This window comes from Parasteatoda tepidariorum, chromosome 11 (assembly GCF_982258835.1).
Source record: "Parasteatoda tepidariorum strain Cologne lab strain chromosome 11, Ptep-v5.0, whole genome shotgun sequence".
NCBI lineage: Eukaryota > Metazoa > Arthropoda > Arachnida > Araneae > Theridiidae > Parasteatoda > Parasteatoda tepidariorum.
Window position 1 is genome coordinate 83,750,290 of NC_141765.1, and position 18,565 is coordinate 83,768,854.

Sequence of the window (18,565 nt, forward strand, 5' to 3'; positions counted from 1 at the left end):
TGCCTTTAGATTCTATAGTTAAAATAGCTAAAAAAAATATTGAATTTTTGCATTAAATTAAAGTTAGATGTCAACAGAAACTAATTGTTTGCATTTTTTTAAAAATTCGTTCTAATTTCGTCTTAGTTTTACAGTCAATTTTAAGCAGTAAACTCAAAATTGAATCGGCTGTTCAACGACGGCTATAAAATAAACTATACGCTTCCAAAAAATATCCTAATTCAGCTTAAGTAAATGTTCAGGTATATCGTATTTACTCGCGTTATTAAAACCCCAAATAAAAATAAATCTTCAACTGAAAAATTATTTAAGCAAAATTTACATCAAAGGAAATATGAGAAAAATAAAAGATTACTTACTTGCAAATGGAGGATAAACTGCGGATAAACTACTCCCACAAAACTACGGATCAACTACTCCCACAAAACTACGGATCAACTACTCCCACAAAACTACGGATCAACTACTCCCACAAAACTACGGATCAACTACTCCCACAAAACTACGGATCAACTACTCCCACAAAACTACGGATCAACTACTACCACAAAACTACGGATCAACTACTCCCACAAAACTACGGATCAACTACTCCCACAAAACTACGGATCAACTACTCCCACAAAACTATGGATCAACTACTCCTATGGATAACTAGCAGAAACTGAAAAGAAAAAAGATTTTTTCTTTCAGAACACAGAACATTCAAAAGATTTAAGATAGAGAACAAATGCAAATTAAGATCTTTACGGGTTTTCGATTCGCTGAGAGTTAGTGACGCAATATAGACGTCACTCATTAGAAAATGAAAGCACCTCCTTCTCTCCTACGTACTATCTTGTTTACAATCGTAGTTGCTAAGAGGATTAAAATGTTCATTTTAAAATTCGAACTTTTATACATCTCGTCAAATCTAATTTAAAAGGGAAGCAATCTTACAACTTTTAAACAAAATTTCTTTTAAAATTACTTTTCAACTTTTGCAAAATTTACAAACTGTTTTTTAAGAACTTTTACTCAACGTGTGTTTCATTAAAGTTTTTTTTTTAAATAAAAATAGAGTTCATTTATTAAATGCTTAACTTATTTATTTTTTCTTTCTATGATAGAATTATAGACTACAACTTTTAAAAATAGCCGCGTGTTTTGTGCTAGAAATTAACATTTATTTAGACCAATGTTTTAATAAATTTTATGAAGAAACCTATCTTATACAACACTAGCTACTTTTTTTAAATGAACAGTTGTACACAAAACTTTTTTTTTTCAAGTAAAAAAAGTATGTAATTCATTTTTATTATTCAAATGTAGATCGCATTAAAAGTAAATTGTTTTTTTACTTCAAAGAGACTCGTTAAATTGTTTCTTTTTCTTAATATACAGTCGGGCTTATATTTAACAAACTTCCATTTTGCAAATTTCTCTATTATGCTATTATTTTTTCTTTTGGAGGAACAAAAAACTTTATAGAAATTTATTCTGAAAAAAACTTACCAAATTGCGAAGTGATTAACGAACTTTTCTTTGATATGAACTTACCCTATTCCCCGAAATATCATAAAACATTTTAAACTTGTTAATGTATTTTATGGGGGAAATGACCTTGAATTGTTTCTCGTAGCCACTTAACTTTTAGAGAAACTAGTAAAATCTTTTTCACTCTTTGCTTGCATTTCAAACGAAAAACTCAGACAAAATTAACGGATTTTAACAATAATAATTAAACTTAAGAAAACATGTGGTAATTAATGAATGTTTAAGATTACTTTCGCAAAATATGCAGCTTTAATTTCATACATAAATTTAGCTTTTTTTTGTTGAAAATGTATGATGCGTGTACTGAATAATGCTTTGTTTTATTCTTGCTTTCCATGCAGATTTCCTTTATGGTTATGATTTAAATAATAAATAGCAGTTACTAGCTTACAAGATAAAGATGTATCCATTGCTAGCTTAATTATGTCTAGTGTTTATGAATTTAAAACCTGTTTTGTGTTGTTTAAGTATTTCAAAAGGTGATTTTCTATGGAACGAATTTTCCGTGTAACGAACTTATTATCGGGATTAAGCGACTTCGTTAAATAGAGGTCCGACTGTAGTTATATTATGTTTAGTTTTTTTCCATCAGGTTTCAGATCAAAATGGTAACAAAACAAAAAGGCTTTCCTGATAGATTTAATATTTTCAAAGAATAGTTTCGAATGTTAGATATTATAACATGATCAGGGATATTCCATATGCCAGTTATTCAAAACATACAGCGTGTTTAATTACATTAAAACAAACTCTAGATTAACAGTAAAATAATATTCGTATCCTTTTTGGCTCGGTTCTATTATTAATTTGTTTTTACAACGATTTTTTGAAAAATAAATTTGTTTTTACAACGACTTTTTGAAAAATAAATTTGTTTTTACAACGATTACTTATAAAACAAATTTGTTTTTACAACGATCACTTATAAAACAAATTTGTTTTTACAACGATCACTTATAAAACAAATTTGTTTTTACAACGATCACTTATAAAACAAATTTGTTTTTACAACGATCACTTATAAAACAAATTTGTTTTTACAACGATCACTTATAAAACAAATTTGTTTTCACAACGATTACTTATAAAACAAATTTGTTTTCACAACGATTACTTATAAAACAAATTTGTTTTTACAACGATCACTTATAAAACAAATTTGTTTTCACAACGATTACTTATAAAACAAATTTGTTTTCACAACGATTACTTATAAAACAAATTTGTTTTCACAACGATTACTTGTAAAACAAATTTGTTTTTACAATTTTTTATATATAAATCCAGGAGAGAGGGATTAAAGACGAGACATTCTCCTAATTTTTATAAAATTAGCACGAAATAATTAAATCTAAGTTGTCGCTGAAACATAAGCATGGGAGTGGGGGACATTGGTTAAGAGCAAGTTCCTCCTAAATATTTACCAAACTTTTTCCTTATCTTTTCTCAACCCCTCCAAAAAAAAACAAAAAAAAAACAAAAAAAAAAAAAAACTCATTTTTATTCAATAAAGAAATTAAAAATTCCAGATACTTTATTTACAGTCCCTGGCCAAATTATTAGACGCACTGTAAGATTCTATATAAAATCTTAATTATCAAGTGATACAATATACAGCTTTATTGTTTTTACTTGCTTACGTCATCGTATTGGTTAAATTAGATGATATATAATATAAATTCGACCATTGGATAAACTAGACGATATATTATATAAATAAAGAATATTATATCAGGTGTTATATTAATAATAATTCGACCAAATCATGAGACACAGTGTAGTTTTTCTTAATAATGACATGTTTTGCACTAGTGTATAGGCAATACTTTTATATTTAAACATACATGTAATCAGGTTTCATTCACGATACTTTTTTATATACTTCCTATTTATATTTGTTTTTAACGTATTGCATTACAATGCTAACCAAATGAAACACGAACGTAAACAAGTGCAAGCCAGTTTCAAGTCGCGTGAAAACAATAAAGCTGTATAGTGTATCACCTCATAATTAAAATTTTATATAGAATCTTACAGTGCGTCTAATAATTTGGCCAGGGACTGTATGAGCAAATAACTGCACACATAGATTAGCTTCATAAAATTGAAAAATGATATGAAAAGTGTGTACAGAGAGCAAAAATAGTGAACATCCTGAATAAGTTTTGATCCAATAATCGAATTTCAACGTATACTATAATATGCAATATGATTTGTGCAGACGATATTTTTTGTTACGAAACCAGACACAAATAACATACTTTCTCTAAATAAACATGCGATGCGATGGGTAAAATTGAAAAAGTTGAACAAAATCGGTCGAATAGTTCCTGGGAAAACTAATTTAAAAATACGACGTTTTTTAAAATTTAGTTTTTCAGGATCTACTCGACCGATATCGCTATAATTTTTGTATTCTGCTATGAAAAATTATATTCTTAAAAATAATGTAAAATTTGTATACTTTTCTCTTCAAATATTTTTTAACTATTATTAAATAAAATAATAAAAAATATTACATATTTACTAACATTTATTTTTTGCATCTTAGAAAAGAGGTGGATATCTTAGGATATTGGACATCTTAGGACATTAATATATCTAAGGATAAACAAATTTTTCCGCAAATTCTGAAATATTTGATCCCGATGTTTTTGGGTTTTTTATTTTTACATATAACCGTCGTTGAACCGCCGACCCAATTTAGGTTTTACGACTACTAATGTTCAACTCCGTAACCTTGTAATTTCGAACCCAATCTGGAAGACAAGGGATCTCCTGAATCAAGTATAGGGAAAAATTTGCCTTTGTGGAATATTTTTTGAAGGAACTAACCCGCATTTACGTTATGTGGAGAGAAAAACCACAAAATCTTCCAGCCTGACAGCAAGGGGACTTTAACCCATGATCCGTCTACCACTGAGGACATTTTACGTCAACACTGTGGTCAGTGCGAGCCGGGTGCAGAATTCAAACCGACCAGCTATCGTTGGTATCGAACCAGAGTCGCCTCATTAGGAAGCGAGTGCTCTATCTCCTGAGCCACAAGGGGTCAAATGCAAGGGATAGTCACAATTTGGGAAATATGATTCCCATAGTTTGATCAAGAGAGAGATCCAAAGTTTGAATTCCACAATGTAAATTTTATTTTCTGCGTATTTCGTCATATCTCGAGAAGTTTTTAAGCTAATTGAAAACTTTTTGCTCACTATCAAAATAACTTTTAATCGATATTTATTATTTTTTAACATTTAATTTAATAATAGGAATAGTAATTTAATTTTGAACTATAATTTCAATCAAAACTATTGATATAAACATATACAATTATTAACTTAAACAGTTATAAAATAAAATAACAATTTTAGATATATAAACAATTATAAAAATATATGAAAATTGTAACAATGAAAATGAAAACTCACTTACTAGTACATCGCCAGTTTTAACAAAAATTTAAAGCCAACCTTGAAAAATGGAATTTTAAAAAAAAGCCTAAATAATTTTTGAGATTTAACATATTTATGAAATTCTCCCGATTATAGTAATAAATCACATAATTATCACGTGAAATAACTGAGATTTAATATCTTTAAACTAGAAACTATCGAAGCTTTTACAATTCACTACTCAACTAGACGAAAGAGAATAATAATTTGTTTTCCTAGGGTTGTTATAATCTAATATCATTTTCGCCTAATTATAGTTATTTCGAATTTTCCGGACGAAAGGCGCCAATTCAAAATTCGCCAACTAAAAAAGTTCGTACTAAATATTACAAAACATATTTTAAAATCTAGACTTTCATGAAGTATATTACAATAAGTTACGAAACGCTTTACCATTTTAAAAAATACTGACCTAAATCAGAACTTTATACAATAAAGATATATTTTACAACACATTTTTTAATATTGTTGAAAACATAAAGCATTTTTTAGAAACAGATGATCACGATTTTTCTAAATACTATTCTTTATTTCCAAATTTTAAAACCTTCTTATTGAATGAAATATAATCTGTTCAAATTTCGTTTGACGTTTTTCTTTTAGTCCTTGTTCTTTTAATATACTCCCTGCTTCATCAGAATTATAAAAACTCTTTCTCGTTTAGTTGATTTTTTTAAAATAAATTTTGATATTTTAGAGGGGGTTATATCGGCAAGACAGGGTTATATCTGTTAGAGGGTGTTATATCGGCTAAACTTGAGTATGAACCCCAGAGAAATTATTTAAATCAGATTTCCATTTAAAAGATTTAATCTATTCAATACATCAATGAAAAGTAGAGATTGCTCAGGGGATAGAGCGCTCACTTCCCAATGAGGTGAACTGGGTTCGAATATCAGTGGTGGCTGAAATGAATTCTGCATTCGACTCGTACCGATCGCAGAACTGACGGAAAATATTCTCAGTGGTAGACGAATCATAGGTTAGTGTGCCCTTGCCATCAGGCTAACCGTGAGAAGTTTCCATGGTTTTCTTCTGCACACTGACGGCAGCCAGTGATGCTTGACTTCGGTGATCTGCTGGGAACCGTGTCTTAACGATCAGTCCACTGCAAGAATAGGGAGAAATTTTGCTTTCGTGGAGGACTTTCTGATGGGACTATAACCCGCATTAGCGTTACATGAAGAGGAAAACCACGAGAACTTCCCACGGTTAACCTAACGGCAAAGGGACTCTAATCCATGATCCGCCTAACGCTGAGGATATTTCACGTCAGCACTGTGGTCGGTGCAAGCCAGATGCGAATTCGTATCGACCAGTCATCGCTGGGATTCGAGCCTGGTTCACCTCATTGGAATACGAACGTTCAATCCTCTGAGCCATTGCGGCTCTTTCCTTAATCTTGCATTTTTTGTTGACAACTTAACATTTTCTTTTTCATTTACTTCATTCACGTCTGGCGAGTCTTTGCAACGTTTCTTTTAGAGAGCTAGAAACTTGTATTTTATTACTACCTTCACATTTTTTAAGCCAATTAAGTATTTATCATTAAGTATGCGGTGATACATGCGGGGCTTGATCATTAATTTGATCAAAATTTCATGTTCATAGAAGTAAGCATTTGCATTTTAATAGGATTCAGGTAGTCTTCAAAAAAAGAAAACCGAGACGTTATTATTGTAATTTTGAAGTAATCTTTAACTTTAAATATAAAATTTCGAAATTTAAGCTTTTCTAACCAGACTGTTGGAGCTAATAAAATTGAATATTATGGTAAATATAAATATAATGAAATACATTTTATCTTATTAGGTTTGTTTCCGCTATTTCAGTTTCTTATGTTACGAACTCTGTTTAAAAGATGACTACTGCATCGTCTATATGTATGTAGTGATGGTGAGAATCGTAAAACAAGTTGGAAATAAAGGAAATTAAAAAAAAATAATCGCTATATTTGGAGACAAATGCAGCTAATCGTAATTGGAGAGCAATTTACGGCAAACTTACGAAAATCAGTTTCAGAATGTATAGAAACATCAGGATGCTATTCGAAAATCCAATTTTAATTAAATAACGTAAACTAATGAATGAAGCAATTTGTTTAAACAATTGATCATCGAATACTCTTAAACATACATATATTAATGATTTTAAAATACCACAAAACATTAACCAATTTCTTCAGTTGTAGAAAAAGAAAAATCGTAAATCGTATAAAATTTAGCGAATATGCATTAGAATTTAATCTCTTCCAGACCCTTGATATTTTTATTCCTGAGACTTTTTTGTCTTTAAAATTCCCTACCTGGAATATTCGATCCAAAGTGTACAAAAGATTAACCATACTACTCTGAATATAATTACATGAATTTATGTAATTTTGAGTTTGGTGTAAGATTTTCAACAAGTTAAAACAGAGTAAAACACAAATAATGACGTAAAAAGCTCGGGTGTTCAAATTCCAAAACCATGAAAAATCGGAAATAATTTAATAATTGATTCAAATTTTTTTTCGAAGGAGATTAAAGAGAAAATAATTGCTTTTTTTGTCAGCCAAATATTTTCTGTTGCTTAATAACATTGTGTTAATAAATAAGCTATTAAGACAAAATGTTAAATAAATAAAAAAACTTCAGTTTTTATTTCATCCTTTTTTATTATTGTGTCAACTTGGTCGCTTAGCAACAAACTTGGTTGCTAAGCAACAAAAATTAGATATTGTTCTTTTGTGATCTTTAACTTCTGCTGAAGCGTATCGTTTGGCATTTTGTTTTGGACTATCGCCAAAAATATATAGCTTCTTTATGTTCCTTAATATTTATGATACAATTTTCTCGAAATTTTGTCTATCCCATATTTTAAAGGCCAGGGAAATGCTGCATGTTAATTCAGAAAAGAACAAAATACGAAATTGCCTGAATAAAAAAAATGATTATTTGAGAAAAAAAGTTTTTGTGCCTGAATTTGTTACTTAATGTTAGTATTAATTAATCAGTATATTTGAGGTCACCCCATGAACTGACAAAATTGACAGTTCCGCTAAATTCTGATCATTAAGAAATAATATAATTTTTTTTTTGTGTATTGTACAGTGGCGAAGACGTACTTTAATATAATGCTAATCGTATAATACTTATCGTATAATTACTATCGTATCGTATAATATATTGTATAATGCTTTAAGAGCTTCAATTTACCAGCTATCATAAGGTATAGCAACATTTACATATTGTAATGCAGCTTAAACAGGGTGCGTAGCCAGATTTTTCAACAAAAAATAAGCACTTTTTAAGCACTCAAAAAATATTTTTAATCGATTTCCAAAAACTACAGAAAAAATCATAATTCGGATCTTTTGCAGCAATAAAAATTTCTTTTCCTATTATTTACTGTTCTTAATTTATAAACATAAAATCAATAAAATTTTAAAAAAAAATTTCAAAAACTGTACATAATCATGATAAAATAACTGGTTTCCGATAAATATTGCTGAGAAAATTGTGCAAATCATGCATTTTTTTTAAAATTTAGAACGACAATCGCTACGGCTAAGAAAAAATCTGTTTTTTAAACGATAGAAAATCAAGAACTTTTTAAAAACACCGAACAAAAAAAGCACCTTCAAGGGCTTGTAAAAAACGTAAATCAAAATTTTTTTTGAAATGTATACGAAAACCCTTTAAACTTTTCCATGGAACCTTGTGGTTTCCGGGAACGCCATTTTTGAACTAACAGGAGCAGACGATAAATTCTCTACTTTTATCAACCTATTAGATAGCGCATTTAAAACTATTTATAAACATTTAAACAAGAAATAAACATTTTGACACAATTTAAAACAACTAATCAAACATCTGCAGTAAGGGTTAATAGCTTTCTCATTTTCCTAAATCTGCGGCTAGCAAAAAAATAGTAAAGTATATTATTTCCATTTTAATATTTACATATATTTAGCTACAAAAATAAATGAGATTCATGACTCAGTGTACCAGGTTATTTTAAACTTATATAATCATACTAAATTTAGAATTTAAAAAGTTTGTTACCTTTAAGGTTATTTTTTACCATGTTTGGCCAAATCTTTAAATAATACTTACGCAAATAAGAAATAATTTTAACTAATGAAATTTGTTTACTTAGATGTCTCCAGTAATCCTGACTTAAACTATGTCTGAAGCAAAAAAATAAAAAAAATAAAAAAGCGTGGAAATAAACTAATAAAAAATATCACTAGAGTGACTAGGAGTGACTAATAGTCACTCCTAGTCACTTTAGAACTCTTGTTTTATTCAAAAGAAAAACATTCAAATTAAGCAAATGAAGTAAAATATTTCAAAAATGGCGTTAAGTATCTTAAGTGGTTCCAAACATTTCAAATATTACTTAAAAAAAACATTCTAAGGTGATGTATTCACAAAAAAGTCAAAATGTGTTTCCATACATTAAAATAAGAACAAAAAAATAATAAAAATAATTTCTGATAAAAATAGCTTTTAAAAAAAGGCTAAATCTACTGCAAATATAAAATCAGAACATTATCTAAATTATAGTTAAAATAACATTAATTAAAAAATAGTTAATAAAAAACATTAAAAATGAAAGATTACTTACATTCGAATTAAACACCACGCCAAAGTTTTCCTTTAAAAAGATGCTAACAGAACTGGTAAAACTGAAATGAAAATTGTATTTTAGAATACTGAACATCAAAAAAGAAAGATTCGCTTTGAAGTTCTGACGCAGCAAATCAGTCGCCAATAAGAAATAGAGACTGCTTTCCCCCATTCCTGCGTATCCCCTTTTTCTCAATCGGAGTTTAAAGGAACGAGTTTCAAAGTGCCAATTTTGAATTTTAACGAATCTTGAATAATCCAACATTAAACGTGAAAAATTGTATTTTCTGAAAAAAATTCTTTTAAATTTTCCTTTCGGCTTTTTCACAGTCTACAAAAAAAATATTACTTTAAACCAATGTTTTAATAAATTGAGTGCAATTTGAATTGAAAATATTTCTTATTTCACTCGCTAAAAACAACTTAATTACACAAATACCTTTATAATTTACTAATAAAAAAAGTTATGCTTGTTCTCTTCGTCACGTGTAGTTAATAACTAATTCTTTATTATAAAGTTTTATAGTTTCTTTTTACTGTAGTACTGTATTACTTTTTTACATCGTTTAAGTAAAGTAATAGCAAAATGGTCACATTTTAACATGACCGATATTTTAACATGATATGAGATATTTTACTTTTATTTTATAACCGTCGTTAAACAGCCGATCCAATTTCATGGGTTTACGATTACTAATGTTCAACTCCGTAGCCTTGTCATTTTGAACCTAATAGGAAGACAAGGGAACTCCCGGATAGAGTATTGGGAAAACTTTAAGGAGATAATCCGCATTTGCGTTACATGGAGAGGAAGACCACGAGAACTTCCCACGGTAAGCCAGGCGGCAATGGGACTTTAACCCATGATCCGTCGACCACTGAGGATATTTCACGTCAACACTGTGGTCGGTGCAAACCGGATGCGGATTCGTATCGACCAGTCATCGCTGGGATTAGAACCCGGTTAGCCTCATTGGGAGGAGAACGCTCTAGCCCCTGAACCATCGCGGCTCTGATCTGAGATATTCAAACTACCAGCTATATTTTAAAAAAAAAACAATTTTTAATTAATTCAAATGAAGAAAATTCAAAATTAACGAAAAAATTGACGAAAAAATTGACGAAAGCCGCAAGCTTTTTGATTTTGTAAAGCGATTGCGAATACTTAACTCGAATTTATGTTTGCATTTTCGTTTTAGTTCAAGAAATTTTTTTTTTGACAGTGATTCTTTCTGCATGTTTTTTTTTTCACAATATATTGAGGGGAGGGGATTAAAAAGTAGTAAAATTTTTCAAACATAAGCATTTTCTTCATTTATCATTTTCTAAATGCGAATTTTTGCAACGATCAAAACTAAGTTGTCGCTGTAATATCATAGAATCAAGGTTGGTAGAGGGGTAGAAAGTGCTCCTTACAAATAGTTAACCTAAGCTTAGGAATTTTTTTAATGTCTAATTTCCCCCCCCCCCCCAAACAATATAATTTTTTTTCGTTAAGGTAATTAAAAACTTCAAATAATTATGTTCTAGTAGTTCCCTGCACAGTTTGATTAAATAACTTCATAAAACAAAAATTGTCGAATGCGATGAAAGAAAGTTTAATGTCCAAAGTGAATAAATAAACACATTGAATAACTTTCGATCTAAATGTTTGGATTTTCACTTACTAGATCTCAATCATAGTTTTAAGGCATAATCCTAAATACGCTAATTAATTAGTGCAGACGATATTTTATCTGATTTCATAAATATTAGTTATTTTATATATAATTAATATTTATGAAATCAGAACAAACCAAAGGTATTTCTTTGAATAAACATATCCAATAACCAAGAGTTTAAACAGAAGAGCGAATTCATTTTTGGATCTGAAAATGCTAATTTGACATTTTGAATATTTCGTTATATGAAGAAAATGTATGTTTTAAGCGAAACGAAAAAATTTTGTTCTCGTTAAACTCGTTTTTCCAAAGACATGCAAAAGAATAATTATAAATGATTTATTTTTATTTTTTTTACTTCACAATAGTCGAAAAATTTTAAAATGCAATGTATATCAAAAATTTAGAACTTAATTTTCAAATTTTCAAAAATTAAAGTATGCTATTCTAAATGACAAAACACAAAATTTTAAATGACAAAATAAAAAGCTTTTTAAGCCAATCGAAATTTTTTTATAACACAAAACTAAAATTCCAGATATTTCATTACTTACTAATAGCGAAGAACTTTAAATTGTAAGGTATGCTAATTTTCACATCATTTTAAAAGTAATTTAAAATGGCAAAATGCAAAATGGCAAATTCAATAATCATTGTTTTTGAGATAAAGCTTTCAAAACCTGGGTGTAGGTGTTCAGTAAAAACCGCTCTTAATACATTTCTTTATCCCTTTTCAAAAAAGAAAATAGAAATTAATATAAAAACGAGTAAAAGACAGAAACACCTACAAAATTTGAAAAATTACAGACGAAGGCGAATGTAACAAACATCAAAAGAGGTTCAATTGTATATTAAAACTTGAACCTTCTATTTCTCCGTTTCTGTTCGCAATCAAATCTGCCGTATTATTTATTACATATGCTTTCCTTTTCTGTGATAGTCAGATTTCGCTAAATTTAATCACTTATACATTAATTTGTTCGAGACATAGTAGAGTTTTTTTTTTTCAATTTTTGATAAGGATTCTAAAAATGCATACTGAGGGCAATCTTAGCAAAACACCCTGCATATTGTCAAATATTTTTAAACGTTTAAAATATAATAATGGTAAGGATCGTCAAATCAATGTATTAGAATTTATAGGTGGTTAATAAAACACCAAATATCTGTAAAATATCCAAATGATATTATAAATTGCATTGTTTGAAAATATCATTAAAAATTATGAAGAAATTTTGTGTTACTTGAGGTATCTCTATTCTATAATGTCACAACTGTTTGTCAATATTTTATTCATTTCTCTGCTATAAAGAATGTAACTTAACTAACGAAGTTGAATTTTAGTTTATTACGGTTCAGGGTAAGAATAATGCCAAGCATTTTTGGTTTATGGTATTAATATTATGCTATTAATAAACAGTTTTTAAAAAAAACTATTCTAGTTCCATAAATATAGTAATATAACAAAAAAATATTAACTAAATATTTTAAATATGCTGGTATATTGTTCAAAAACTCCGTTTAAAAAGCAAATAAACACTAAGCATCTGAATATTTCGCTAGTAATGCATGTAAAATAGTGATTAATATTTACAAATTTACAAACCATTAAATATCAATTTTAATAAAGCTTAATAACTTTCCTTAATTAGCTCGTTAATAAATAGTTATTTTTTTACTTTTGGAAGATGAAGAGAGCTATTTTAAAAACTATGAAACTTTGCCAAAATAACTTCAAGCTGGGAAGTTAGACTGAATTTTAAACTATTAAAATCCTGAAATGTATATTATATTTTATGTGAATTTAATAATAGCACTAGCTGCATATTCAATATTTGTACTTGTGTAACTAATTGATAGTATTTAATTATTCTTCGTCGCCAATTAGCACAATTTTTTAATGGATTTATGGAAAAAAAGAAAATAAATCCTTCCAGTTTCAAGTAGATAATTTCGCAATGAAACAAATTTAAACAATATCCAAATGCCACTCTTTATAAAAAACAAACTTTTTATAAAAACAAACTATTTATTGAAACAAAAAAATCCATTGAATCACAAATCTAAGCAAAATGAAGTAAAATAAATGAAAAGAGAACACACATAGAAAACAAAAAAAGCTATAGTAAAAGTAGCAACCAAAATTAAAACTTACTTGATAAATCCCAACCATTACTTACAATCTTGTCAAATTTTTAAAAATAAAACTAAAATGTCGTTTTAGCAAACAGATTAAAAAAATCCTAATAAATACGGATTTTAGAATTTCAAACTATAATTCATTGAAAATTGACCCATACGAAAGAGAATACTTCTTATCTATTTAAAATAAATAAATGAATTTCAATTCATCTGAAGCTTTCGAGGATTGTTATAATATCTTATAGTTTACTCCCCCTTATTTGCTATTTGGAATGTTCCAGTTAAAGTCGCCAATTCAAAATCTCCGCAATGTTCCACAACAATGTTTGAATTTAATGATACTTATTATTTTCACAGCTAGATTTTTCTTAAGTACATTAAAATAAGTTACGAAATGCTTTACAATTTTGAAATATGCTGACATAAATCAAAACTCGATACAAAAGCGAAGTATTTTCATTTCGCATTTCAATCAAATAGACGAAAACATAATAATATGAAAAAATACTAATGAATTATCTCAGGGACGAAAATCACATACCTATCAAAATAAATGATTTTATATGGGTATACGATTTTCGAAATAGTTTTAATTATCTCTAGTTTTTAAATTAAATGATTTATGTATCCAAATTTCAAATAAAGTGTTTCTACAGTAGGGGTGCACAACTTGCTGCCAGCGGGCCAAATGCGGCCCTTTGACTACTGAAGTGCGGCCCGCGAGAGCATCTAAGCACAATAAAAAAAAATTTAAAAAATGTCAATTTCCAATCGCATTTTTAAGTCATCACGTTTTAAACGCGCTTTCTTTAAGCCGATTTTATCGTAAATATAAATGATTTTTTTAAACGGTTATTTCCGCTTTTCTACGTGATTTCGAAAATCCCGAATTTTAATTACGACGCGAGTTTCAGATCGCAAATTTAAATAATCACTTTTTGTGCACTTTATTTGTGACGATTTCATCTTAAATCTAAGTGATTTTTTTTATCCTTTTTTTGCAATTCTTTCTTTTTTTTCCACAATTTTTTCGGAAGTTATTGCTATGTGTTCCCACGTATTATGAAAAATTCCAATTGTTCTATTACGACATACAAGTTTTAAATCATGCATTTGGCACACTTTATTCGTGCTGAGTTCAGCATAAATATATTTTTTCCCAATTATTTCTATACTTTTCCACATTTTGACGATCCAGTTACTTAACTATGATGGTTATTACGACACGTGATTGTCAATCGCGCAATTAAATAATCCCTCTTTGATACCGTATTTGGGTACAGTTTCATCGTAAATCCTAGTTATTTTTCCTTCGTTTTTATTTTCGCAACGAATATGATTTGGCCGAATGTGGTAATGAATTGTGATTTGATCAAAAACCAAATATTCGGCAAAAAAAAGAAGAAAAAATCGACTGAACGCCGTACACTTGGGGCCAAATAGCAAAATCTTTTAGCAGCATAGCAACACTGAAACTAAAATTTCAATGCTCGGAATAATATTTCCTGGAAAAACGTATTCATAAATTAACTCTAAAAAATAAGGCCAATCAAGAACGTTTTTAAAAATGTCGAAAAGCGAAACAGAGAACATAAAAATCAATCTTACTTTTTGAAAAAAATTTTTAAAGCTGAACATCTCAGTTTTTCAATTACCAGAAAAAGCCAAGAAAAAAAAATTAAATCAACAGAAATGCTATTAAAAATTACTACGTTATAATGAAAACGTCTAAAAAAAGTTTTTTTTTATTTAAAAAAAAAATAAAAAGATAGAAAAAACGATCTTAATTTTTTTAAATGAAAATCTTATGCCGAAAATCTAAATTTAAAATTTTCTCATTGCCATAATTTTAGAAGAAAATAAATTTTATTAGTAACTTTATTTTAAAAAAAAATACTGAGTCATAATAAAAATGCCTAAAAAAAGAAAAACAGAAAAAAACAATGTTTTCTTAGTTCCTGAAACAAAAGTTTAATACTGAAAATTACACTTCTGTATGTTACTGGTTATTTATATTAAAGTACAGGGAAAGAGTGATAATAAATTAATAGTATGAGACGTTCTGTTATAATGCTGGGTTATAATAAAAACAACAAAAAATGGAAAAAAATCCTTCTCAATTCTCAAAGTATCAAAAAAATGACAAAATTGACTTGTCTGATTATAATTTTAAAAAAAATAAAATAATATCTATAAAAATTCAAAAATAAAAAAAACTTGGAAAAATACATTTCTAAAAAATATTCTGCCGAATATTTGACTGATCATTCAACCAACTGATTTTTTCACAGAAGGGCCAAATACTCGTTACATCCCTCCCTAATTTAAATGCAATGTTATTGCAACTTGAGAAATTCATAAAATGACGGAAAACGTGAATTTTTAAACTGCTTACTGTTTGTAGTTTAGATTTAAATTTTTTGTTGCTTAAGTGATCTTTTTCGATAAAAAAAGGAAAATGTTTACGATATAAAAAAATCTAATAATTAATAAAATAAAATAATAAAGTACATTACAAAATAAACATTGAATTTTATTTTGAACTATCACAGTTTTGTTTTTATTTTAGGCTTTTGCTTAAAACCTATACATTTTCTTCAATTAAAATATTTAATTTGCATTTATATTATTTAATTATGACTAAACTTTTCCTACTTTCATTCTGTGGGCATTTGCAGTTTTTATTTATTTATTAGAATTTGATTCTAAAATGAATTTTCGTATTGCATGACATGATAAAAAAAATATTTATTTTCTTCAATGTTTATTTATTTTGATAAATCTATTGTTCATATGATAATAATAGCAAGTTTTTCATTTTTGAATGAATTCTAATAATGGAACACTACTAAGTTATTGATGTTACTAAGTGTATTGATAAAAAAAATGGAACGCTAATGTTTAAATAAACATTACTACATTTGTCATTAACATGTCTAAATACATCTGCGGCCCTTCGTTAGCCAACCTGCTGTGCAAGTGGCCCTTCACTCAAAAAGGTTGTGCATCCCTATTCTACAGCATCAGTTTATTGCTTCCTTTTAGTTAACTTGTGTCTGTAACTGAGGATAGAAACATGCGATCAAAAATTCGTCAACTTTCCGATTGACTGGAGAGCTCAAATCTCATTTGGAGCACTGTACTTTATACTAGTTTTAATAGTTTCCTGTTTGCATTTTATGAGCAAAATCAGTTTAGCGTCAAAAAAAATTTCGACCAGTTTCCGACTAACTGAAGTGCTCAAATCTTATCTTAAACTTTATGCCTAGTACAAATTATACAAATATAAATTCAATTATTTTGCATTTCAATTTTATATAGATATTTTGGACTCTAATTTTACATTGATATTTTTTTTTGAATTCCAATTTTACATTGATAAGTTTTGAATTCTAATTTTATGTTTATAATTTTTGAATTCTAATTTTATATTGATAATTTTTGAATTCTAATTTTATATTGATAATTTTTGAATTCTAATTTTATATTGATAATTTTTGAATTCTAATTTTATATTGATAGTTTTTGAATTCTAATTTTATATTGATTTTTCATAATTGATATTTTTATTTTATCTCCTTCATAGCTTATAAATGTTCGGATTTAATAAATTAAAATTCTTTCTTCCTTTGATTGGATATAATCAACAAAGAATATAAATTAATTTCCAATTAAAATGATGGATAGCTGTATCAAATTTCATTTCTCTCTTAAATATAACTTACTTCTTGGCTTTCATATTAATTATTTAAGAATTTTTTTATTTTTTTAATTTAAAAATTAAATTTCTAGGAAAAAATTTGATAAATAATTTACCCATTTTCTTTATTTTTCAATAATAATCATTCTCTAACAAAATTTTCAGGCGATTTAAATTTTAAAAAAAATTTCAGAACATTCGGATTTCAAAAAATTAAAAATTTCTTTATCACAAGTTTAAGTAGTTGAAAAATATACAAGTAAATTTTGAAAGAATTACTAAATTTACTAATTTAAACTACACTCTTTAAGAAAATTGTGGATTTAAAAGTTACCTTTACTTCATCTTGAGAATTGCACTATTTATAAATTTTTAAAGGAGTTTCAGAATAATAGTTTAAAAATTAATACAGAATAATACTTTTAAAGTTAAATATTGAACGTTCCCGCGTTTTCCACAAGAGAGAAATAATATTAAATTTGATAAATTTATGGGCAGTTATTAAATTAAAAATATGACTTAACAAAACGTTTACCTATTTATTAAAATAAAAAAAATGCCTCCCCCCCCCTACTGTTGGACAAATAAAAAATTTTATGCTTATTTTTAACTTCTACACATTTCGAACGAACAAAAAATAGCTTATAAAACAATTACCTTTCAATCTTATGAGGTTCTCCGTAGACATTAGATGCTGTGTGTGTTGCGTCAAACAGATTTTTGATTTTGAAGATTTGCTTTGAGTTCACAACTATTGTTGGGAATTACTCTAACAATTTTGGGAGAATCCGATTTAAAACCACACAAATTTCGTTAGTTACCATTGCCTTGTTAGTAACAACAATTCAGTTCTTTGTTTGCAAACGCTACGCAAAGAAATTTGGCGAAAGAGCACGTTTGACTTGAAAGTCTTCGCCAAGAATGCCAAGTGGCGCCCACAATCGTGAGCTTTTCCGTGAAAGTGTCCTGGATTGTGAAGTTAAATCATCTATATCAGTGTTTCCAAAACTTATGACTTATCGTACCCTTTCTAAATTTTTCGTAACGCTGAGTACCACTAATAATAAAATGAATGTTTTTTTTTTTACTGTAAAAAATTGCACTAAAGCTAAAAATCACAACTGGCTGTTGACACCACTAAATATTAACTGCTAACTCTGCAAAAAATAGCCAATAGAAAAATACGTAATTGTAAATTTTCATGTCTAACTTTGTTTTAATATAAAAAAGTTTTTGAAATTTTCGTTTGTTGCGAGATATTTTGCATAAGAACGCGTACTCCCGCTATACTGTTCCCGTTCCTCTGGGGTTACGCGTACCACACTTTGGGAAACTCTGATCTTTATCATTCTTCGCACTCCAGTTAAGGTGAGGTGGGCTAGATTAAGGTCCTCAAAAGACTGCAAGTTCGTGCCCTGAAACACCACCCTGCGCTTTACTATCGTTTAATCTTAGAACAAGAAC

The 18,565-nt window shown here is 28.1% G+C and overlaps 1 long non-coding RNA gene across 1 annotated transcript in view; it reads right to left on the minus strand.

Annotated features, from left to right (window-relative positions):
- The window catches only part of LOC147801864 (uncharacterized), a 39,097-nt gene extending 21,114 nt beyond the window's left edge, over positions 1 to 17,983 (minus strand). Inside the window, exons 1-2 of the long non-coding RNA XR_015430407.1 lie at positions 17,759 to 17,983; positions 9,597 to 9,657 (exon numbers count right to left, since the gene is read on the minus strand). This is a non-coding gene — a long non-coding RNA (uncharacterized LOC147801864). The remainder of the gene's footprint in view (positions 1 to 9,596; positions 9,658 to 17,758) is intronic.
- Between the last annotated feature and the right edge of the window lie 582 nt (positions 17,984 to 18,565).